The 26,054-nt window shown below is 44.1% G+C and overlaps 1 protein-coding gene across 2 annotated transcripts in view; it reads right to left on the minus strand.

Moving 5' to 3' along the window:
- Window positions 1–22,941, minus strand: part of ASAH2 (N-acylsphingosine amidohydrolase 2) — a 323,355-nt gene extending 300,414 nt beyond the window's left edge. For both annotated transcript variants that reach the window (XM_085605439.1, XM_085605430.1), the window contains exon 1: window positions 22,407–22,941. The gene's annotated coding sequence lies outside the window, so the exon portion shown is untranslated. The remainder of the gene's footprint in view (window positions 1–22,406) is intronic.
- Between the last annotated feature and the right edge of the window lie 3,113 nt (window positions 22,942–26,054).

The following is a 26,054-nucleotide window of genomic DNA, read 5'->3' on the forward strand; positions in this document are numbered from 1 at the left end:
GTCGATATCGGACAGAAAGTCACACACAAATTTGAGCCAAGGAATTTTGAATGCAGATGTAGACCTGAGGCAATCCTTTACAATAGAACGGTTAAGCTCAGTATAGTCAGAAGTCCATATTTTATGCCAGGGCAAAACTGGTTGGATCTTAATCAGATCTGCTAAATGAGGGGCTTCCAGCTCAGAGTGGCAAACAAAGGTTGACAATTTTTCGGGAGGGCAAGAAGGTTCCTTAGGAATGCATTTTCCGCTAGCTGGATTAAGCCAACCGTCACGTAACCCGATAACTCTGACCCATACATGGCAGTTGGTCTGCATTTGGCCTTGTAAATGGTCATCATTTCTCTCGGGTGTTTCATCTCGGGTGTTTCATGCCCAGCTTCCTAGTGAATTGCATCAGGGCCGCAGTACTTTTAACAAATTAGAGACTCCTGGACTTAACTGCACTGTTCCACTTCCCTTCTTTATTAAATAAAATACCTATGTATGAAAATGTGGGTGTAAACATAATACTGGTACCCTCAATAAAAATATCACAGCACTTAGTTACTCTTTTCCCAAGTTTCATTACAAAGATTTTACTAATGTTAATTTTCCGACTATGATTCTGCATGAACTGTACAAATTCATCGAGTAATCACTGTCAGCCCAGAGGTGTGCGGCCATTAATACAGTGTCATCAGCATATAAAAGTTCCAGGATAGGTTGATGCCCGACTTGAGGCAGATCAGAACATTTGATTGCAAGGGTTCTACCAAGGCTGTTAATGTAAAGGTTGAACAAAAATGGAGCCAGTACTAGTTGCGGCTCACAGAGGGAGTGCTACGGGGTGTGGGGCGGGCAGGGTGGGGGGTAGTGGAGTCGGACAAACGACGGCAAGGAATAAAGTAAGTAAAGAAAAAAATAAAACTTTTTACCTTGCGCTCGCTGCATCGCTGCATCCTTGCCGTTGTATGTTCGACTCCACTACCCCCCATCCTACCCCACCGCCCGCAGCACTCCCTCTGTGAGCCACCACTGGCAAGTACACATCCTTGATGGACTCCTCTTTCTATACTAAATGGCCAAATAAATTCACCATGTAGTCCATAATATACTCTATCCCATCCTGATGAGCACAGATGTCTGAGAAAGTTCACAATTGTGTAATCTACACCCATAGTGAGCATGATTGAACATTATTTGCCATGCAAAACAAAGTTGTAAGCAGAAGATAGATCTACGAATGCTAAAAACAGGTTGCCGCCTTTAATCTGCACATATTTCCCTATGAGTAGGTTTAAATTGATACCTTGCTCAATTGGCCCTACACCTGGGAGGAACCCATTCTGCAGATCCGAAATAATGCTGTTGGGCTCAGCCCGGACCTGCAATCTGCCTAAAAGAATACGTCCAGCCACCTTCACTAAAGAGTCGAATAGAGAGATAGGTCTGTGTGGCGCAGGGCTATTGCGGTCCCCCTTCTTATATATGGGAACTATGAGGGACTCTGGCCAGGTACTTAAAAAACCTTCACTCCGGCAGGTTCTAAAAAGAAGTGCCAAAAGGTTGTCTCAAAGGTCAATATTGGATTTAAGCAAATCGATGGGAATACTATCAGGACCCTTCGGAGCCAAAAATACCTCATCTAAAGTGAAATCAGGATAAATCTAGTCAGTCGGGAGGGTTGTTGTTGCAGAATCCCTCACAGGTGCCAACGTAAGAAGTGCAATGGCATTAACCTCATGATTGAGTAGAGATTAAAAAAATGGGTTAGCCATGCAGACTCAGTAATGGCGATCTCAACGCGGGGAATATCTGCTGATTTTAAGAACGGGGAATTAATAATGCGCCAAAAGGTAGTTTTGTCATTCTTCAGGCTTGCCTCAAGTAGTTGATTCCAAGACTCCTCCTTCAGACTGATTTTTCTGGATTCAATGGCAAGCTTGTACGCATGTCTACACTCCCGAACTTCCTGGGTGGACCTAGGCTGCTTGCATATAGCTGCTTTAAACTCCTAAGGGCCCGAGTGCAGGTAAAGTCAAACCAGCCGCAAATCTCCGAACCTGCTTTGTTCTGATTAGCAGTAAGCCCTTCTTTAATATCTTTTTTGATTATTTCAAAGGCCTCTTTGATTTTGTGTGCCTCTGCAAGCTAATCTAGACAGGTGTCAAAGGCCACACCCTAGGGCAGATTTACAAGAACTGACGCATCTCTGCATATTAGCATATTAGCATATTAGCAGAGATGCGTCAGTGAAATTGCGTGACGGAAAAAAAACCTTGCGCCACCATGGATGCATCGCATTTACAATGCGGCACACCGTGGCACAAGGATAGACAGATGGGTGACGCATCTTTTGGCGGAAAGGCAGCGCATTGCTGGAGTCGTGTCGTAAGCACGACGCAACTCCAGCAATGGTCAGGAATGCCTATTCCTATCATGCTGCCTCACTCCTTATGCCTGCTTCAAGCAGGCGCAATGTTTTGACGTAGTGGCCTCGTAAAAGTGACTCCGTGAAATCTTGTAGATTTCACTGCGTCACTTGTACGAGGCTTTCTTATGTGGGAACGCCCACCCTGCATACATTATACCTGACGCAGGTATGATGTAGCCAGGGCTTTACAACGTGACGCATCTGTCTAGATGCGTCACGCTGTAAATCTGTCACAATGTGGCGCATTGTTTACGATGCCGCTGCGTCACAGAAGTGACGCAACGGTGGCGTAAAGTTGTCGCAAGGGGCTTGTCAATCTACCACTCTGGGTTGAGATTAAATTATCTAAGAATTTGATTGGGTTAATCATAGACCATCTCAGTGAGTACCCATTAAAGCAGGAGATTTTGATATTCTCCACGGTTGATACGCTTTGATTAGCCACCTATTGAAAGAGGAGATTGATATTCAAAGCGACACTCTGAGGGAAGTGATCGCTAATTGCAGTGTCATGGATAACAAAATTTAAGATCGGCTCTGAGTAACGTGAGGGGAACAGCAGGTAGTCTATGACACTGTTCTCAACTACCCCATGAAAAGTACTCTTAACTTCAACTGGGGTGCTAATTAGTTCATTACAAAAACTCATATTGTAGTAAAAAAGTAAATCATTTAACAAGTCCCCTTAACCTGTATGTAAAAAGTGAGTATATCACCTTTGTCTGGGGCATCCAACCCACAGACCTTGTTAGATGGCTGAGGACATAATCACAGATTAAAATCGCCACCCCATAGAATGATTGAGTCCCTACAGCCAGTGGGAAATAGTGACTCAAGGTCAGCATCTAATTGATGGAGGGCGGAAGTAATATCCCGCACACAGGCATTGTTATAAAAATGTACTAAAGCGAAAGTAATGTACGATATAATCTGGATAGAAATGATTTGATAATATACTTTAGACGGGATCACTCCAATATTCAAGGGTGCCAGTTTATTTGACACTAAATACATAAGCGCCCTTTGAGTGTCCCACAAATAGAAGAAACTGCTGGGGAGTGAAATGTTTTAAAACCATTAAGATGAATTGGGTCCACAGACCATGTTTCTTGTAAACATAAAATATGAAACTTAGACACAAAGTCTAACCACTCCATCATAGTACTCTTGTGGCGCAGCCCAGCAACATTCCAGAATAAAACAGGGAGGTTAATCTGGGATCGGTCCATCATAGTGGCTATTCTGTCTCTATGAGGACAAGCCTGAGTGGAAGGGGAATCACATTCAGCCGTTATATTTGGACAGGTGCCAGGATTGAGCTTGGGGAGGGTAAGGTTACCTACAGAAAGACCCTCACTGGATATAGTGGAAGCTTTCAGTCAATCCACTCCATTAAGTGTAGAGAGTCTGTCGAACCTGTAATGAGGTGCAATTGGAAATAAGACTGCACCCAGTTAAAATGGGTGGGCAGATGGAAAATTTGTTGGGGAACAGGAGGCTGGTAAAAAAAGTCAAGGGGTAAAACTACAATTGTTGTGCGGTCAGGGCAGGCTCTCTCTAGTATAATTTCAACTAGTTTGGGGAATTTGAAAGATAACACCACACAATCACCCTGGAGTGATTTATACCCCAAACAAACCTATTTGCCTCTCCTAATCATCTTGATGTCTGCAAAGCGTGCTCCGCCCAGTCCCACCCTCACATTTAACCAATTTAAAGATGTATTCCTCAGTGAAACCCAGGATTCATGAACTGGAGTAGAGAGGGAGGGGACATTAGTTCAAATTACCACATAAGGTGTTGCTGCAGGTGGAAGATCCAAACGCTCAGATTCAGAAATAGGGTGAAAACGCTGTAACTCTTTAATGGCGTTATTGGATAAAGATGAGCTTGAAAAGATGTCACGTATCATGGAGAGTTGATTGACAGGGGCGGAGCAGACCTGTTGGAACAAGGAGGTAGGGTTGATTCAACCACCAGTCAAGTTATTAGCTAGGGGTGCAGTAGGAGTACCGGCTAAGACTGGAGGCTCATGTTGGGCTAGGCAAAGTTTGTTAGGCCCTGCTAGGTGCTGAGGGGTTACTGCATTCTCCCTCGCTGGGGACAGGCAATCCGATGGCACATGAACCTTCCCCAGCAGATCCATACACGTTGAGACATTATTCTCAATGTTTTTTAATCTCTCAGTGAGGGCACTGAATGAGACCCTCACCATGTCCGTGAGAGCTTGTACTGAGGCTGCCAACGAGGAATGATCCTCAGTTGGTATAGACGAGTTGTTATCTACTACTTTGTTGGACTTCTTAGATGTTGTTTGGAGCTGGGGAATGAATTTATTTGGGCGCAGCTCCCCCAAAGATCTACAGTGGGCTGAATCAAATTGCTAGATGGAGTTTTAAGGAGTTTTCTTGGTGTTGAATGACTAGCAGACATGAGGAGGGAGATTTTGCGACATTCTCATCTAGTTCCGTATCATCCAACTGCACCCTTCTAGTTGAGCTACTGTGGTCAGGGAGGCCATCAGTCCCTAAAGTAATTGGCACAATTCCGGAATTGTCCACAGTAGAACTAGTTAAGGTTTCCTCGAAGCTGATGATCTGCTTTTCAATCACCCCATGGCACCAGTGATATTGTTCAAAATAGAGGAGGAGGCTCATGTTTTTTGGGGAGATTTAGCCACCGTCACACCCGGGTGTTTCCTTTTCACCATGATCAAAATCTTGCTATTGTTGGACCTAATATAAACATAAACATAGACCAAGAACAGTCAACAAGAGATCCAGGTAGTATTCCGAGCCCGATCCCTGGGAATGCTTAATCATTTTTTTTAAAAAGAGTTAATATTGTAAGATGGCAGTTTCCACACAGATTGCAGTTTCCAAACAGTTCGTAACTGTGACCAATTCTAAGCACTTTTGGTCTAGTCTTTGACCAAGGGCCGTGGAAATAAAACATAAGCACAGACCTCAGGTGCAGGCTGCAGTTGCACAAGTTAAGAGATCCAGCATTCCGTCCAAGTGAACCAAGAGGGGTGGCCCTGCCCTGCCCTGCCTCTTCCTGTCACTGACAGGCGCAGGACAGGACCACCCTTGGCCCAGGCTTGCCCGGCAGAGCCCACGTGCGTCTCACAACGCTAGAGTGATGGAGCGCTTTTAAGCGCGCAGGCAGCCCAAGCCCCTCCTTCTGGGGCGGTGAATCCTGGGACCGAGAGTCCCGTGAAGCTGGAACCTTCTGGCAAGTACGGCGTCCCGTGGCACAGGCATGATGGAGCACTTTTGAGAGTGCTGGCAGCCCAAGCCCCTCCTTCTGCGGCTGTGAATCCTGGGACCGAGAGTCCTGTGAAGCTGGCAACTGCTGGTAAGTACGGCGTTCTTCAGCACGGTAGTGATGGGGTGCTTTAGAGCACACAGGCAGCCCAAGCCCCTCCTTCTGCGGCTGTGAATGCTGGGACGGAGATTCAAGTGAAACTGGCAACTGCTGTCAAGTACGGCATCCAGCGGTGCAGGAGTGATGAAGCACTTTTGAGCATGCAGGCAGCCCAAGCCCCTCCTTCTTGGGCAGTGAATCCTGGGACCGTGAAGCTGGCAACTGCTGGCAAGTACGGCGTCCCGTGGTGCGGGAGTGATGGAGCGCTTTTGAGCGTGCAGGAAGTCTTAGCCCTTCCTTCTGGGTTGGTGAATCCTGGGACAGAGAGTCATGTGAAGCTGGCAACTGCTGGCAAGCACGGCGTCCCGCGGCACGGAAGTGATGGAGCGATTTTAAGTGTGCAGGCAGCCAATGCCCCTCCTGCTGAGGTGGTGAATCCTGGGACAGAGAGTACCATGAAGCTGGCAACTGCTGGCAACTGCTGGCAAGTGTAGCAGGAAACTCAGTAAGGCTAAGCTTCAACCTCCCTGGAATAGAAACTTGCGCACAAAGTAACACTTTATTTATTTATTTTAAAAAGGTTTTATATAGCGCAAACATGACCAAAGGGGGTATCAGAGTGCTTTACAATTTAGCAATCACGAAAGGTATAGGAGGAAGTAACAGAAAACCAACAGATCAACATTCAATCTTCACAGTTTCATAGAAACTAGAGTGTCCTCGACAGTCTTGGAAGCTAGGGTTCTAAGGCAGGAGTTTCTTCATCAATATCGCTTTAACTTCCTTTTTGAAAAAGGCAATAGATGAATTCGGTCTGACTTCAGGGGGCAGGGAGTTCCATATTCTCGGGCAATACCCGAGAAGGCTAGATTGTACGTTTTTTTAATGGAATTTCTGTGGTTTGAGCAGTAATGTGCTGGCACTTCTAGAGGATCTAGAGCCACCAGAGAGCTCCAGTTTTTGAGCAAGATATATTGGGCTGTTGAAATGAATGGCTTTGTGGGCCATGCATGCAATTTTTTGTTGTATCCTTGCTTCATATAGGAGCCAATTAAGAGATATCAGCTCAGGCGTGAAATTATTGTTTCTTTTAGAACCTGTTATGAGACTTGCAGCAGAGTTGAGAGCAGCCCTAATTGGAGCCGTCTTCGATCTAGGAAGGCCGCAGCGGGTTGTGCTTCCAAAATTCAGCTTAGAGATCACTAGGGCACCATAGTAAGCCTACTTCAGACAATCAAGTAGAAATTCATGAAACTCAGCAAATTATCAATGGTAAACCCCCAACAACTAGTCCTACAACCTTTCTGAACCTCTCATCACAACCAATGACTAAAAGACAAAAGAAAAGGTTAAGGAAACGTAGAATTAGATTTCAAATCAAGCCATCTGAGACAAGAAATCTTATCGAACCTAAAGAGATTCTTTTCACCCCCCCCCTCCACAGGACATATTTAGCCCTGAGGATACATCCCCTGGGACCCATTGCTCAATTAATGGGGTGGGTGGGTGCAGCCCCACTCCCCAGGCAGATTTTAGCCAGAGGGACTCCATTTCCTGGGGCCCGGCCATATTGTAAATGGGAGGGGGGCACGTATCCCCCCAGACTGATTTCTGGCCCCAGGGACCTCAATTCCTGGGGCCCAGACATATTGCAAATGGGGAGGAGGGCACATAGCCCCCCGCTCCCCAAGCTGATTTCTGGCTCGGGGACCACATCCCCGGGGCCAGCAAGTAAAGGATGGGTGCCTTGGAGCCAAACCAGGGCACCCACTTTATCTTTGTTGGGGGCCGTGAGGGGAACCCCAATTCCACAGTGGCCCCTGCTATTCCCTGCCTCCATCAGGAACTGGCACTGCTTCTGACCACATGGAGCAGTAAAAATGCTGCCCCCTGCGGGCAGGAGCAATTGTTTCATACGTTTCCCTGCCTTATTCACAGCAGGCAAGGAAACAGACCAAAAGTCAACTCCCAGCAGGCTGGAGCATTTTTCATGGTAAAACATGAATCGATCAACTAAGTCTTTTGGATGAATTAGGAGGCTACTGTAAGAACAACTACCTAGAAATCAATAGGACAAGTCAAAAGTTAGGATTATAACACCAACAACTTCTATAAAAAATAAAGTAGCCTGGTTATCGATAAGTGTAAAATAGAAAGTGTAACCTCCAATATGTGGGAATACTATTGGACCATCGAGGCGCCTTTGACAAATATGAGGCACCATTGCAGATCCAACTCTAAATTATGGCGTGGACACACTTACAATAGGGGTTACATTCTTTATAAATACGATAATAAACATATTATACAGAAATCCTTTTTGTCATCCAAGAACCCTGCTCAAAGCCATGTCAGGCTTGAAATTTGGCTGCGGTACCACCTCATAGTCAGACAACTGGCCTACATCAAGCTGCTAAATAGAATTTAAAAAATCATGTAAGAACAGCCTAGCTTTTACATCTGGCAAGAGAACTCTTCTGGCACATGCCCTGGGAAACAGAATGGCTTGATTTACTAACTTTTGTAATGTGTTGGGCCTACCAGACGTGGCTGGGTCCGATAAGCCACTGAATATTTTAAAAAGCTGCAAACAGCAGGGCAAAAAAATCTATCATTTATAGAGTATAAAATCATTTTTTAGTAAATAAGCACATGCTTGATCTGTCATAAATTCAAGTAAACTACTGAATGACTTCATAAAGCAGATATCTTTAAGTCCTGGACGTTTTATTGTCAAATGGTGTTACTTTTTATAACTTTGTACTCATGTACAATGAAAATTAGGTGAGAAGTGAATTCTTTTATAATGTTGAAGATTTCTTTGGTGGAGTTGGAGAGGTTGTAAATCCGTTGAGTAAGGGATAAATGCTTGGTGGTTTTGAGGCACTGGTTTCAGATCCAAAAGGCCACTTTGAAAGAGACTTTGTCAGTGTTGTTGGAGTGACAATGCTGGTGTTCCAGCCACTTGCAGTGATGCTTCATGATTTGGAGGTCCTCAGTGTACCAGTTGGTCAGGGGCATACAGCAAAGTGTGCCAATGGTTGTCAGAGGAGCCAGGGAGTCCATGCATGACATGATCCACATGTTGAGGTTCGCAATAGCACATGTTAGGTTGGCGTGGTGAGGGGAGTGTCAAACGGGAGCTCAGAAATCAATATGTGCTCGGAGATTTTGTTGCAGTGGGTCTGGCATTCTGAGATTCTGGGATGGATGGACAGGTGCATGCAGAAGCGAAACAGGGAATGGTCTATCCAGCGGAGAGGGGTACGTTTGTCTACCATGATGTTGGAAAAGTTGATGAAGATGGGGTCAAAGAGGTGTCTGGCCATGTGGGTGAGGGCAGTTCGCTCACTGGATGAGTCTCAAGATTCTGAGGTCTTCCAAGAGAGTGGTGGAGTTTGGGTCAGTTTTGTTCTCTAGATGGAAATTGCAATGTCGAGCAGGATAATGGAGTTTGATGCATGGGCCAGTGGGGCGATGAGGTCTGCAAAGGCAGAGCTAAAATTGGATCTAGGTCTGGTGGCAGGGGGTTTGGGCTGAAGTTGGATCTGGGTCCTAGACTTGGATTGAGCGAAGTGCTGATTTTGAAAGCCATGTATTTCAGCCTGTTGCTGGTGTATGCCGAGGTGATGGAGCAGTTAAATTCCTGGCAGTAGGTGATGACTGCTTCCGGGTTTGCTGGTTCTGTCTTGACTCATGATTTTGTACCCGGGAGTGATGGCCAATGCAATGACTGGGGCATATGCTGCATTATGGCAGGTTTTTTGAGAAATAGGAGGTCTGTAGAGTGGTTGTGCAGGAGGTTCCAAACTACTGTGGCATGCTTGGCGAATGAGCGGGTTTTGAGGAGCAGGCAGTTAAGGGTGGAGTGTCTGTTGTGCGATGTGGCAAAGGGGTTTGTGTGACAGTGTGTGCAGAGGCTGAAGTTGGCAGTGGTGTTAGGGTTTTGCAAGAGAAAACGCCTTCCATCTGGGTTAAGAAGTCACAGGTGCAGTGTGGGGAATGGGCGTCCAGAGTTGAGGAAATGGAGGCTTTTCTCAGAGCAGTGACTAAGGCTGCAATGGCTGACTGATGGACTAGGGGTCTTTGCAATAGGCATGGAAGAGCACAGACGGGCTAGCCAGTGGCACACCAGCAGCTCATCAGTGGTGCAGCCGCAATTAAGAAGAATTCGGACGGGGGGGGAGAGGGCAGTTGGCAAGGCTAGCGGTGCTCAGGAGGAGCGCATAGGGGTCAAAATGGTGGGAATGAAGCAGGGCAAAGAGAGGAAAAAATGCACACCAAAAAAAAAAAACAGAAAAAGGGACAAAAAGACACAATAAAAAAAGAGAGAACAGCAAAAAGCAAAAGAGGCACAAAATGTGAGAGAGGGAAAAGCAAAAGAGGGAAGACAGACCAGAGAGATGTAGGTTCTTCTCCTAGGAGCAGGCGGAACTGATTGCATCACAGATAATCTATGTGGAAGCAATAGTGTAAACCTCTGCATCTGCTTGTAGGTTTTTTCGTGACTGGGCCATGCATCCATGAATAATTGCAATTTAAGATTATCATATTGTTGTGTGATGGTTACTTAGATATCCAAAGAGATCAACAGAGCTTTAGTTTCACATGATCCTTAGGGCAGGCAGCAATATTTTAGGAAATAGTCTTATTTTTTTTTTTTTGAATTGCAAGATATTTGCGTTAACCCGAAGAGAAAGTATTAGCACCTGCCTTATACAAAAGTTCATCTGCATTACACCCCTGAACTGAGGTTTTTCTTTTTCTGCAGTTTTATACAGCACAAACTCGAGCCGTAGGTATTGGGACACTTTACATGAGCACCAGTTTCATTACACATCATCACATTAATTTCTTTTGGTTTCACAGAGATTTGTCTAGGATCACAGGATGTTAAGCCAACGCAGAGACTCGCACCCGCTTCCCCAGTTCCAAAGTCGGCAGCACTGGTCGTAGTGCCACAGCTTCTCCCCAAGAGAATGAGTGAGTGATTGTTGGCAAATGTAAATCCAGATTTTAATAATTCATGACCCATGGTAGGGTGTCAGAAAGCATGACTTCACACTTCTGCACTGCCCCCTCCTCAAGCAATTGAGACCTCTGTGTTGTGTGTTTTTGAGTAAGCTGCAAACGCAGGGCTTAATTTGATCTAGTGGTTTCCAGTGCTTGGCATCCGCACCTAATTGTCAACATTGGCACTTATGACACCCTGCCACCTGGTGGCACCGTTTGTCTAATTTAGAAATGATTACAACAGCTGTTTATTAATTCAACATGCATTAAAAAATTACTAATACCTGCCGCCCAAGCCATTCTTATAGCTTTGGGGGACTAGAATGTTCTGAATTGTCACACTTACAGGAGTGTGATGGTAAGAAGTTGTGTTGGTACTGGCATGGGCTGTGCAGGCAGGAGCAATGGGTAGAGCAAGCTGCAGTGGACTCCTGGGAAGAGCCCAGTGCCTTATTTTTTTCACAGGTTAAGAAGTGTGCAAACTGTTCATTAATTCGTTAATCACCACCATGTCACCTGAACTACCTACCTCACAGCTTGTTTTCATGATCCTGACAGATTTGAGAGGTTGCAGAATCAGCTCAGACAACAAAGATATACAATAGTAGAAAGATGACAAAAACCGTGGCCACTTTGGGTCACTTGGGGTGAGAGAAGCTTTAGATTGAAATAATTCAAAATGTTCCTCGCATAAATCAACAGATGTGGATGTTGCACATGTAAGCGTTGTGGGATAAGTTGCTCTCTAAATAATCCGAAGAGTGTTTTTTTGGCTTGCTCGATACAGAGGCAATTAGGCTAAAGTAAGCTGAGGACTGGCTTACCGAGCAAAGACTGTGAAAACCCCTGTGTCATTGCTAGATGGCAAGGAATTCAGAAAAGCATGAAATAGGCAGACTTGCATTAAAGAGCAGACAACTAGATAATGTGCAATAACTATATGGAGACAAAGGACACTGCAAAGTTTGCAGTTTATATTGCTTATGGGTTCAAGGACACAAAGCATTCAGTCACAAACATGGCCATGTTGCTCATGAAAGAAGTAGGTTAATTTAATGATCAGAGGGCATGAAACTGACATGCGTCAATGAGGTTAGTAAAGAAATATGTCTCCAGTATTTACCACTTTTACGTGCAACTTAGTCTGAGGGGGAAAAAAAGGAATAGCTACTAACATGTTGAGGTCTGAATTTTCTTCGGTTATATCTGCCACACATTGACCGTTCATGTGGACACCAGTGGTCACACACCAGCCCTGGTGCTATTGATTTAGGGGCATATTTATGAAAGAGTTGCATTGCACATGCACCACACAATGGGGGTCAAACTCTGAAGTTTGATTTATCAAGCCACGTTAGGCCACCTTGCGTGGCCTTGGACGATTTGATGAATCTAGAGTAACGCAACAGAGCGCAAATCTCTGGGTTGCGTTACTCTGCCCCACGAAGGTGCTACATAGGTGGAATGAGGATGTTTCCATCCATCTACCCAGATTTATCATTACTTGTAGACCTGGGAAAGCTTCACAATGCAACACCTCACCTGGTGAGGTGTAACAAGAAGAAATATCTTTATTCCTCCTTATTAGAAATGGGATTTCTGGTTGGCTGAGGCTTGCGCCAAAGTCAGGCAGAAACCACCACTCTAGTCAGGGCAAGGAAGTTACACGCCAAAGATAACCCCTGCTCACCCCCTTGGTAGCTTGGCACGAGCAGGCAGGCTTATCCCGGAGGCAATGTGTGAAACATTTGCGAACACACACAGCAACAACATACCAGGCACACCACAAAAGGAACTCCCCACAAGGTTATATATAAAAATAGCCTTTGTATTATCATAACACATTAGAATAGTAAGCACATATTATACACTGTGCCAACTGGCACTGGGCAATATTTACAAGGGATTATTTAAAAAAAAAACTGCACTTAGGGGACAATCTACCCTCCCGAGCTAGTTACTCCATGCCAATTAAGTTACCACTGTAGGCCAACCCTAGAAATAGCAGACAGCACAGGGGCAGTACAACTCCTTCAGCTTCGAACCAACCCAAGGAATAGCAGACAGTACAGGGGCAGTAACAACTCCTTTAGCTTGCGCTGCAGACCAACTCCATAAATAGCAGTCTGCACAAGGGCAGTACAATACTCCTTCAGCTTCAGGCCAACCCAAGAAATAGCAGTCTGCACAAGGGCAGTCAGTCTTCCAGATTCTCTGGTTTCTGTCCTTGGCAGGACACCCAACTCACAGTGCAACAAGAAACAATTTTTTTTTAAAATGACACTTAAAACAAACTTAGAACAATAATCCCTTTCCATGTGACTATCTAAAATGCAGAGTTTTGTAGTGCAGCCAGTCGTCGCTGTGGTACTGCGCAAATGCAAGTCCTAATCCCACCGCTGATCACCAATGTTAGAAATGGGACTGCTGGTTGGCTAAGGCTTGTGCCAAAGTCAGGCAGAAACCACCACTCTAGTCAGGGCAAGGGAGTTACACGCCAAAGATAACCCCTGCTCACCCCCTTGGTAGCTTGGCACGAGCAGTCAGGCTTATCCCGGAGGCAATGTGTAAAGCATTTGCGCACGCACACAGCAACAACATCCCAGGCACACCACAAAAGGAACTCCACACAAGGTTATATATAAAAATAGCCTTTGTATTATCATAACACATTAGAATAGTATGCACATATTATACACTGTGCCAACTGGCACTGGGCAATATTTACAAGAGATTATTTACACCTGACAGGGCCAACTGGACCACTGTCAGTACCATCACAAAGTGAACTTAGTAAATGTAGAACTTATCATAAACAGAGAACACAACCAGTAACTACTGGTAACCACTGTACTTAGCATCAGCCTGTAACATAAACCACATTATGCACAGTATCACATTAGGGGCCAAACGCATTGTACGCCAACCTCATCAGCATAAACACATTATGCAATTCTCTCACAAGTCTAAACACATTAGACCCTAACCTCCTAAGCATAACTACATTAGGGGCGTAAATCACACAGTGGAACATAATCTCACTAGCATAAACCACATTCTAGAGGTATCAACACAGGGTGCGTAAATCATTCTACATGAATCACATTTCCTAGCACCCAAAATCACAGTAGGGCCTGGCGCCCTATAAACCTAACAATCCCCCTGGCCAACTGGCCATCCCAAAGGGGCTCAAATGCCCTCTGTCCAAAAGTCAGGGCGCGCTGCCTGTGCAGCAAGTCAAGGGTGCGTACTTTGCCCAGGCCTAAACTTAGCAGCTGGCACTAAGTGCTGCGCAGCTGTGTAGGAAAAGAGGGGGGTGAAGGAGTGCGTCTCACTCCTGAATTCAGCATGTCCTCTAAAATAAAGCAAGGCCTAAACAGTGCAGCTGCCCACTACTTGCTGGGCAGCTGGGAAAGTAAAAATGCGGCATGAGCTCTCAATGGCCCTTCAAACAAACGTGCCCAATGTTAGAACCATCTGGCTCTGAGAATAAACATGTCCCATGGAGCACACTGGCTCCTAAAATAATTTGGCCACAATCAAGAAAAAGAACTTGCCCCCAAAACGTGGAGCGCACTGGCCCTGTAAATAACTGTGCACATGGTGGAGCAAGCACGGCCCTTCTGGCCCTTGTAACAAATATGGCCACGGTGGAGCAGGCTGGCTCCTAAAACAAAATCATGCCTATGGAACGTGGCAGCTGCCCTCTAGCAAGCGGAGCAGCTGTAAATTACTCTAGGGGCCCAGCACCCGGTGCCCTCTGGCCCCCACTGGGCTTTTAAATAAACTTGCCCCATTGTTGGAGCCCGCAGGCTCAGAAACAAAACATGGCACACGTTGGAGCGTCCCGCTCTCCTGGCGGGACCGCTCAGGCTCTGCCCATCACCAGAAATGCCTCCAAGCCCCCCCGGTGGCCTATAGAGAAATAATCACTGCCCCTCTCGTTGGAGCGGCCCGCAATGGCGGGTCCGCTCAGAATTAAACAAATGAGGAACTCTTCGAGCCCCCCTCTTACCGGGCTCTCTGCGTGTGTCCTGCTGCAATCCCCGGGGCCCGCAAGGCTCCGGTCTTCATCTTCCTATGCTGGGGGACCGGCAGCACTTCTCTTGCGGCGCGGGGCTTCCCTTTCACTCTCGGGAGCCCCGCGCTGCCATCAGCGGCTTCTGCTGCCTTCCCGCTTCACCCGGGCCCCCTCCAGGGACCCAGGGCTCCTCTTTCGTGCTCCGGGAGGTGGGGTGGGCTCCCGTTCTCCCTCGCGCTCTACACACCGGGGCTCCCATCGGCTCACGGGAGCCCCACGCCGACGCAGCACAACTTCCGGTCCTGCCGCGGCCCAGCCCACATCACAGGCCGACTTGCCTGACTTCCGGGACGGCCGCAGCTGTGCTGCGGTGGCAATCTCGGGCACAATGAGGGGTAGGCTCCCTCTTCATAAAGAAATAATATAGCGGGGTGGGCATCCGCGCAATTTAAAATATAAATAGCGGCCATACGCGGGGTGGGCACCCGCTCTAATTACCAAGATAAGCAGGGGGCACCCGCAAGGCCCGCATCATGGGGGGAATCTCCCTTTCAGCAGTGCGACTCTGCACAGCCCTAGCTCCTCTCTCGGGGGAAATTAGAGGAAACAGAGCACAGCGTTCTCAGGGGGCACAAAGGTTTGCCAGGGTCCTGGGACAAAGTCAAAGGAAGAGAAAAAGGTCCCATAAGTCCTGGAGGCATCAGGGGTGCAATGTAGGGCCCAGGGGCCAGCACACAGGGCCCTCCAGCAGGGAGGCAGCCCCCATGGTGGTCCCTCCTGGGCCCCACCAGCAGCAAGCCCCCCTCTGTCAGGATCCAAGAGCAGAACATTTTACATGGGGTCACAGCCCCTGCTTTTATACAGCATTTTCCTTTGTCTACAACTGTAGGGCAAGGGGAGAACCAGATACAACTGGTTCAGGAGCACTTTATTTTGCTCAGCTCCCCTCTCTATTCACAGGACAGGCCAGGAACATCAGACGCACCACAGGAGGTGGAGCCAGCATTGTGGAGGGAAGGCTCAGCCCTATTCAGGTCCCAGGTGCAACCCCTCCCTCCCATCTACATGCAGATCTCCCTATTCACCACCGGGCAGACCCATCCTGGCTCCTGGAATTTCCCAGCCCTCTCAGCTCCTGTCAATCACAAGCCAGACATGCAATTCACATCAGGCAGGCAGACACACAGTACACAGAAAGGCCAACTTCTAGAAGTGCCACTTTTCCACTAGCCACCATAAATATGCGCACACCATTTCGCAGCATTTATTCTCACGAGTTCACACATACTAAATTCGACCCTGCACTCCACTCACATCAGGAATTACCATGGATACACATATCCCCCATGCATTCCTATGGGAGGGCAGGCCAATCTCACCACACGCACTCAAGAGAGCGCACACACTTTACACTGGGCCACAGTGCTAAAGTGCCCAGAGGCCTAAAACCACTACCACCATGTCAGAGCTTAAGGCAAAAAGTTCAGGGGTGAACCTGCCAAAAAGGGCCAAGTCTAACACTCCTTGTTACTTCCTCTTTCTATGTGTGCTGCAAAATGCCTCAGGCAATTGTTTTTGCGCACTAAGGTATACTTTCCTGCGCAAAATAAATCCTGCTTATAGTGCAGACACCCTTTTCCCATTATGCAAGGGTATGTACATTGGCACTAGGCAGCACATTGTGTTGCAGTGCTAGGAATGCGCTGCATATTGTTAAGTATGGAGCATTAGTGCCCTTTCCCTGTCACGCAGCAAGGTTACTTGCTGTGCTACGCTGCATGATTGTATGTTAAATAAACCCCTTAAGTAATACGAACACATACTGTTTGTGCAGGGATATCCACAGAACGTGCTATTGTGTTGTGCTCCCTGCCACACAAAAGAGAAGACACTGAGGGGCAGCTTTATAAAAAAAAGAAATTACAATGTGCAATCTAAGTTGCTGCCCTGCATTACACTAGAGGGAGAGAGCAGAGTCATATTTTCTAAATATGGACGATGGCTGCTCTGTTCCCCTGTGCTGGCGCACAAACAGGCTGCCTTGCACCACACACACATACCTTTACACCATAGTGCGAAGGTGTGTGCATTCTGTCTAGCACAGGGTTTGTACTGGAAGGGTAGCTTTCCAATACAAAATACTATTCCTAGATATACTTTAAAACAGTACAAGCACTGAATGTGTGCTGTACAGTGCAGGACACACTGAATGTGTGAAATGCTATGAGAAATAGGAAGTTACATGCCTAACATGGAACTGAGATACAGCATTCCTAAATAATTGTACTCAAATGGGTACTTGAAAAATCTATCATGTTAAAGGTGGTGTAAAACATATATATCTGTGCTGTGGCCAATCTCTTTATAACATCCTTCCCATGAAAACATCATAGAGCTAAGCCTGAAGACTCCTTCTCTCGGGTATAAGTAACATTTCATAAGTTCAAGACTTATTCTTATGGAGCTACCAGACAACTTACAAAAATGTACTTCCTCGGAAATCTATACAGTTATATGGATAAAGAATATCAGCTCTAAGGTAACCACAAAGAGACAATTGCAGTCTAAAACTCGAAGTAAACAAATGAATACATAACATCCAAACCCAGGGCATATTTATGGCAAAGTCACACAGCACAGCAAGTCCCCTTGCTGTGCTGTGAGACAGGGCAAGAGCAGGTATGTGCCATATTTAAAAGAGTACAGCACATTACTGTATTTGTCCATGTGCAGGCACCATGGTGCAAGGGTGCCTGTGTTCTAAGGAGGATTGTTTTTGTGCAGGAAGGGGCACCTTCCCTCACAAAAGCAATCATCTGAGGCATTTTCCTCTTGCAGCACACATGGAAAAAGGAAGTAATGAGGAGAAATAAAGATTTTTCTCCTCGTTATGCCTCACCCCGAAAAGTTCTTCTACGCTGACCCAGACCCACCATAACTGGTGTTTAAGATGTCCGAATTACCGGAAATGTGATTTTATATAACCAAGGGCCTCATGTACATATCTTTTTTTGGAGGTCTAAAATGGCCTAATTCACAGAACATTGCCATTTGTGACCGCAAAAAAGCATTTTGAAATGCACAAAAGCCAAATTGTAATTCTGTAACTGGCTACCAAATCACAATTAGGTTTCGTGATTTAAAAATGGCGTGTTTAGGGAGCCCGTTTCAAATACCGAATCGCAGTGGTATGTATAAATGTTTTGTGAATGAATTACAGTTGCAAAAGATAAATTTTTTATCGACTATTGAAAGATAGTTTTAATTATTTACAAATGGGGTGGGGTCCCCATGGGACCCCTTCTCCTTTGAAAATGCTTAACAAAATATTTTTAAGAACAGGGAGTGGTCCCAAGGAACACTGCCTACTCTTAAAAATTGAAACATAAATGTTTCATGTTTCGTTTTTGAAATGCATCCTGTTTTCCTTTAAGGAAAACAGACTGCATTTTTAAAAAGTTGCTTTATTAAAAAGAAAACACAAACAAGTTGATCTGCTGATCCCAGCAGGCCACCATCCCTGTGATGGCTACCATTCCAAATGGGTCACAAACTGTGAATTACCTCGCTAATATAGGTTATTATAGGTTGATTTACCACCTACTAGGAATCACTAATTAAAAGATCTAAGGTTTCTTTCATTAGGAATTGCGATTTCCTGATGAACGAAATCGCTAAATCGCAATTATTAATTTTTGGACATCTGGTACCAAGTCACATATGCTAATTCTTCTAAATCAAAATTATTAGTGGCCTATGCTTTCTTAAAAAGATATCTCTATCTTTTGCTCACTCCCCCTCATCTTCAAATAAAACGGTACTGGTGATTGTTCCCAATGGTTGGATCAATGAATCTAAAGCTGTCTCTATTCAGTGTGCTCCTATCAAAGGGGGTGCATATAGAGTTGGCTGGCTGAATTAAAGTTACAGTTTTATAAAACAACTGACTTCAAATTCACTCGTTTGATCAAATGTTACATACCCCTTTGAATGTATATGTAAATATATGTACATTTGAAAGTGTATGTACATGTAAGTATAGATTACCACAATAGGGATAAGTAGCAATACATATATTTTAATCTTGGTACAGAGGCTATGGACTCATGGCTTTTCGTATTAGAGTGCCTCGTGTGCTGGAAAGGGCCAGAAATATGTATTTGACATTCCCTTGCACAGACCAAGAACTCTGAGTGTTAGTAGGCCTCACTCATGTTGTAGTTCGGTTTTATTGCATGAAAAGGTCGTCATTCGCCCCTTTCCCCTGCAGGTGTGAGTGTATTTGAGAGCCATGTAAACGTAGAATGACACTTTTCAATAACTATGTTACTTTTGATCTTCAAATTCCAGAAACATTGCGCTATTTACATCCAATATGGGTAGTCCTGCACAAAGAGACTAATTTATAAAGCAGGGTATTTCAATAACGAATGTAGTTTAGGGAATAAAGACAGCAAATCCTCATTCCTTTTGCATAAAATATGCTGGATAATGTGGGAATGTTCCCATTTTTCTCATGCTCATAGCTGGAAATTAATTTAATACGACTTAATAGCCACTATTATAAACTCCTGTAGCACTATTCTTCTGCCGGGTAACAGAACAACCCGGTAGACCATTCCATACGAGCTATTTCTCGTGGGCCAAGGCATCAGGCAAACCCAAAGCTGCAGGCAAGTCAAGTGTGAGTAGGGCCTAAAAAAGTAAAAATACCATGCGGTGTTCTGAACATGGTGACTTTTTTCTCCTCAAGGTTGTCCCATTTAATATGTGCCTGGACACGGTTTATATTGGCAATCAACAATTCGAATGACGGACATTACCACGCGCCTGCTTGAACCCACTACTATATACACATTTTATGTCTGCCTTTATACCATGATAACTGCCAGTAAACGTCATGGTCAGGGTCCTGAGCACTCAGAGTGAGCAATCATGCAAGAGCAGCACACGCTACCATCCAAGGGTGCTGTGCTGCATGTACAAAATTAAAATTAATCCCGCACTTGAACTTGATGATTATACGGAAGAGAGGAGAGGAGGTCTGTAGGGCAGTACATTCCGGAGAGCGCCGTCTGCAAACAAAACCATCAAACTTATACTGTGAGAATCCATGACGTCGAAGAGAAGATTTTTTGAGGCGAGGCGCCCACTGTGCCTCTACCCCACTGCTCTGCCCCAAATGGCCAATGGTCAAGGGTGGACCATGTAGTTTAAAACAGAATGGGATACGTGATGCTATCCAGATCCAAAAGCATATATTATCTGAGGCTCGGAGCAACCAGCCAGGGTAAACAACGTTTACCCTGAATCTTTTTCAAAGAAGGGAATCACAACGCTGTTGTTACAATGACTGCGTTGTGATTCCGCATACCATTACTCCCCAGTTCGGAACAACGACTTGCGGAGGGGGGGAGGTGTTGGATTTAAAATCCAACACCTTCCCTAGTGTCCGCACAGACTGGAGTTGGAATAGTAAATTATACTATTCCAACATACAGCGCCCCCCCTCCGCAAGTCGTTGTTCCGACTTGCGGAGTAATGGTATGTGGAATCAGAACGCAGTCGTTTTAACGACCGCGTTGTGATTCCAAGCGGGGAAAAGGGCGGCGGAATAACGTCGTAGATTCACCAGCCAGACTTAGGCAATGAATGATTGACAAAGAACAAGAGGTGAAACATTGATATATACAGCAATACTACACACCACATCTCCTTCCATAAAAACTTTGAAAAAGTGTAACATGACACCCCAAACCAATGTAATATATATAATTATTATTATTGTTAGGGGCAGTAGTAGTGTTCTGGTTTTATTGCAGGTGGCATTTGAACTGGGGCAAGTGACATTAATGGAGCTCACATTCTTTTTGCTGAGCACAAGTAAACAAAATGTGTCTACTGGTCAAATGTGGAAGATGGGATCATGCGTAATATAAAATGATTGTTCCCACTTTTTTCCTATAGGAGTTACAAATAGCACTAAAAACTGTTTTATTCTCATGTGTTATTCTTTTACAAATAAAATCTATAATACCCATATATAATGCCGTATAAGAAAAACACAAATTTTAGTTCTAGTGCAAAAACTTTCCTTTAGTATGAAATGACGCAGAAGCTCTTTGACTTATTCGGTACTACACAAGCAGCAAAATGGCGCAAATATATTTTCCCTAAATTTTACACAGAATATGTTGCAAAGTACAATCTATAATCTTATTTCTACATCCTAAATTCCACATTTATTTTACAAATCGACTAACTATAAGCTCTCTTGCACCTTATGGAACAAAAGACCAATGATCCAATTTCAGGGAGTCATTAACTGTAAATTTACCAAATAAAAGTTACTTAAGAAAAAATAAATCATGAGTAGGTGGCAGGATCTACTCGCAAAAAAAATACGTGAGATGTCCTCGAAGAATAATTATGGAAGACACAAACACTACAACTACCTTCTCAAAATCATGCTTCGTGCTGCCAATCCTCAAAACGAGGCTACGCTTACCGAATTATCCAGAAAAGGGGCTATTGTACAACATTAAACAAAAAACCCTCTTTGCTCAGGAAATACATGAAACTTAATAGGCATACTAGACTTAATGTGGTATTTAGGTTAATGTAAAAACGACATTGGCATTCAGTAATAATATGTATCAGTGCAAGTTAAAGTATACATGAGCATTTAAATGTTTGCAATGCAAGTAATAGTGTTGAAGGCAAAGGTACAAACAATTCTAATTGCTTATAATGTACCCCCTCCTCTTTAGATATATCTTTAGTGCCTACTTCTGTGGGCAGAAATTCTGCCACCTGACTTAGGCATTGGTGGATATTCTCTTACGACATGGAGGAAACATCTGCCACCCTGGAGGATAACTTTAAATACATTAGATTTCTTTATTGCAATCGATGTTAAAAGTAAAAGAATTGTATGTAATTTTAGTTGTACTTTTAAGGTCAAATTGACCGAAATAAAGTTATTACTGAACTGAACATTAGATTTCCCTCTGTCACATTGGTGGGAAAAGAAAATTTGCTTCAATGGCAGACTGGAAAGCAGGCCACAAATATTTAAAAGAGATGGGGTGGCAGGGAGGGGTCAAGAATGCTCCAATGTAGTGTCTAGATTAATCGATCTTGCATTTCATCTCGTAATTCTATGAATTCTATGACTTTATGATTGAACTCGGAACTTGACGTCATTCATTTATAGATTTATATGAATCCTGTGACGTTTCAATATCCTTCAATATCATGTGGGGTTGGCGGTGAGTACTTTATTTCGGACACCAAATACATGAAGAGTTCCCACTCACAAAAATATGGATGAAAAAAATATTACATTCAATTCATTTTATTTGCAACTATTTATAAATTATTGGTAAGATTCACTGCCCATTCTGCTCATCTCCTTGAACAAAAAGATGCAGACAAGGTTTCCAACGTTCATAAATCGAAGAAAAAAGTCCCACTTCCGTGCCCTGTTGCAGTACATACAGACATGAAAGACAGAAAATCGAACAGACGGAACCTTTATATAAATATGTCTCGTTATCATGCAAACGTCTAAGTGTGAAAGGATCTTACCTTAAATGACTTTTGAAGTATGTTCAGGAACGTGTTACTTCTTTAAAATTGCAAAATCCTTTAAATTTTCATAGATTTATAAACGCAAACATCGTGTTGCCTGCTGTTCTTCCTCCAAGCTCAGTGCAAAGAGCTCCAAAAAGCACATTAAAGTGTGTGACCAACTTATCTTTACTGCTTTCACAATATTAGTCAACCTCTGTAAGCAAGGGACAGTACCTGATAAGAGCTCTGGAGCGTGACACACTGGACTGTAAAATAAATCTTCACAAATGTTATTTTAGTCCAAGAGGTCAAATACTCCCTGGAAACATGATAACTGAAAAGCTTGCCTAAAGAAAGAAAGCATTTCTTTTTAATTCAAGAACAAATCATTAATTATTTTTACCCTTGTGACTATTTAAAATAATAAAGTGTTCCTGAAAAGTGATTACTAATTGGCTGGAGAAGAAAGTGGGGTACACCTGAGCACCAGGAAGCCGTGACCAGAGTTTCCGTCTGTGCTGACCTCGGAGGAGCAGACGCTTCGATCTGTGTCATAGGATTCCATTGGCTATTCTATGAGCTATTACCGTTTGCATTCATTGGATATTAGAACTGTCCCTCAATCTCTTTCCTTACACCTCATTCAATGGAATGCACCTTTAATAAGGCTGGATCAGCCCAGCACTCCTCTCGAGACAGATGGACTCTGGTAAGCTGAGGATACTGGATTGAGTAAAACGCTCCAGCACTGAACCTTCCTACCGACTTCTTTAGACTCACTTCTGCCCCTCTCTCCTCACTACTTGGTCGCCCTTTCTGTCCACTCTATGTGGGACCTTTATACTTAAGAAGGTCAGTTAAATGTACTTCTTTTTTACTTATCACTTCATAGCAATAAAGGTTTGATCTAGATGGTAGGACTGTGTGTGGAGATCAACTGCATACTGTCTTACACACCACAGTGGTGTTGTGGCACACAGAATCTACTGCGACAGCATGATACTCAGTATGCCGCTGCTCGGTAGACCATTGCCCAGCACCTTTCCTTTCAGTTGTGCACTCCAGGGTAGATGCTCCAAGCAGGGCTGGCTTTGGTGCTGGTGGTGCCCGGTGCGACAATTGTTTTCGCTACGCCCCATTTCCTCCTTCTCTGTGGATTCCCTCACTATCACCCTCAATCAGAGCCCCACATCTCTCCATAGTCCCTCTCTCATACATACATTTATTTTTATTTTCAAGCACTGTTCGGGGTTGACTTCACTAATAAGAATGTATTTGCACCCAAATTAACCCTTTTCAGCAACTTTAGGACTAGAAGGAGAAGCACTACCTAAAAATCACAAAAAGTCCTAACCAATTTTATGCAGTTTGCAAGCAACTCTTTGATGACAGCTCCTAAGACTCTATGATATATTAGGCTTGTAACTTATGAACTGAAAGAATCAAAAGGAGTTCTGTGACAAAAGCTTTAACCCACTGAGCCTTCCACATAACATACAGTTCTGTGCTTTTCATAGTACACGTTTTCTCTCCTCTTCTTTATAATGAGTCAAACTGACACTAAGCAACATTCTGATCTCCCTCCAGCAGGAACATTATTTACCAGTTATCTTGACATTTCTTGTTATTGTTACCTGAAATCTTCTGGACACACAGGGAACTCTGTAGCAAGTGCTTTTAAACTCATAGCGAATTATAAATATAGCGACCTCAAGGTCATCACCAGGTGTGGGTGCATTGGTGTTACCACCTAAAGCCAGCCCTGGGTTCCTACCCTTTGGTGTTACCACCTAACGCCAGCCCTGGGTTCCTACCCTCAGCTACAGCAGTTCTTGTTAGCATCTTGTGTTGTTAACCCTCTAGAATGACTCCTAACATACAGCTAATCTGTTTTGATATGTGGGCAGTGAGCCCTCACTCCCACATATTCCATGGCATTGCAGTCAAAGTGTGGGCCAAGCTAATCAGGGACCAGCAAACTATGCTGCTATGCATCTAGGATTGGGCAAAATTATACAATTAGTAATTTCATAAAAGTTCTTGGAAATTATGTGAAATTACACAAAATTATGTGAATGTTGTGAAATGGCATTCACCAATATCTCTAAAAAGAATTTTTGTGCAAAAGCGTACCATACCTAAATAAGCCACATGAGATACTTGGAGGAGACGGGTTCAAGCTGAAATTGCCTCCTGGCAAAATTGTGCAATGCCAAATTTTGCAAAGTTTGTGTTATAAAAGATTTTAAAAAGTCTAAATTTTGTTAACATAATTTAGATTTTGTAAATCCACAAATTCAAGGTTTAGTGTGCTTCTGAGTAAAGTGCATGTGAGAATATCTTGTGGTTTAGTGCTGTAGTTTAGAAGGAGTACTGTAATATTGTCTGCCATTTACTGGCACAATATGTATTATGGTCGAGGCAGACATCCAAGAGCATGTGTGTATCAAAGCTTACATCTGGCAAAAAGTTAAATATTCAAAGTGACTGACACAATTGAGGTGGGAGGGACATAGGACCTATTGTGTGCTAAAAGAGTGCTCTGTGCTTTGGATAGTCTGAGACTTTTTGTATTAAACACCACTGTGGTGTGAAAGGCTAGATCCAGTAGGTGCAATGGACTCTTCCACCTCTCGCTGCATCTACCACTGACCATATGCAATATAACATGTTTAAAAACAGTAGAAATGGAGAAAAGGAAATGGAATAAGAGAGAAAACTGAAATACTGGATCAGAATGGTGTCTACAGATTGCAATTGGGCTTCAACACACTAATCTGACATGACTGTTTGGATCACTGACAGAATATCATGATCAAAAATATTGAGTGACAGGAAATGCCCTGCCATAAAACCCTATTGGCAGCCAGTGATAGCCCTCAGGATCTCAGACTTTCCCAGCCAATCACGATGCTGCATGAGCAGAGTCGTGATTGGTATGAGCGGCCTGTTAGGCAGTACCTGGGAGGCTGGGCATGTTATCCACTGGGCTGTGCAACACAGCCGAGTGGAGAACATGCCAAGAGCATATGACTGTTTAGCCAGCCGTCAAATGCACTTAGGGAGGAAGTGCAAACCACTCCTGCTCCTTCTGACGGCAGGGAGCCCAGTCCCGACCTTGCAGGAGTTGCAAAATAATAATAATAACTTCTTGTTATTATAATTTTATTTTTATTTTCTACTGCTCAAAAACAGTGGGGCGATGCTCCGCCGCCTTTTCAATAATATCAAATTAAAAACATGTTGGCCAATATCCACGTTTGGCAGGACATTTCTAGAGAGATTAGGCTCCCCAGAAGATAAAGTTATGCTGCCATTTCATAGAAATAGAATCTCATCTTGAATGGTTCGTATGCTATTGGCTGCAAGCATGAAATTTGCGTAATAAGGTATTATGGGACATTTCTCTCACTTAATTCAGTGACAATAATTTTAGAAATCAAGGATATAGTACAACTTCCCTTGACCTGCTTGTCAAGTATTTGCAGGTTTGAGCTCACATTTATGCTGTTCTCGGCTGGACTGCATTTAGAGGCACACTTCTTGAATAAACATTCCTGAGAGGCACTTTGATCAAGGCACAATTCTTGACCAAAATTTTTTTTTTTTTTTTTTTTTTTTGAAACCGTTTATTACAAGTCTTAAAAGTATACAAGTATGGGC

Source organism: Triturus cristatus, chromosome 1_2, assembly GCF_964204655.1.
Source record: "Triturus cristatus chromosome 1_2, aTriCri1.1, whole genome shotgun sequence".
Classification (NCBI taxonomy): domain Eukaryota; kingdom Metazoa; phylum Chordata; class Amphibia; order Caudata; family Salamandridae; genus Triturus; species Triturus cristatus.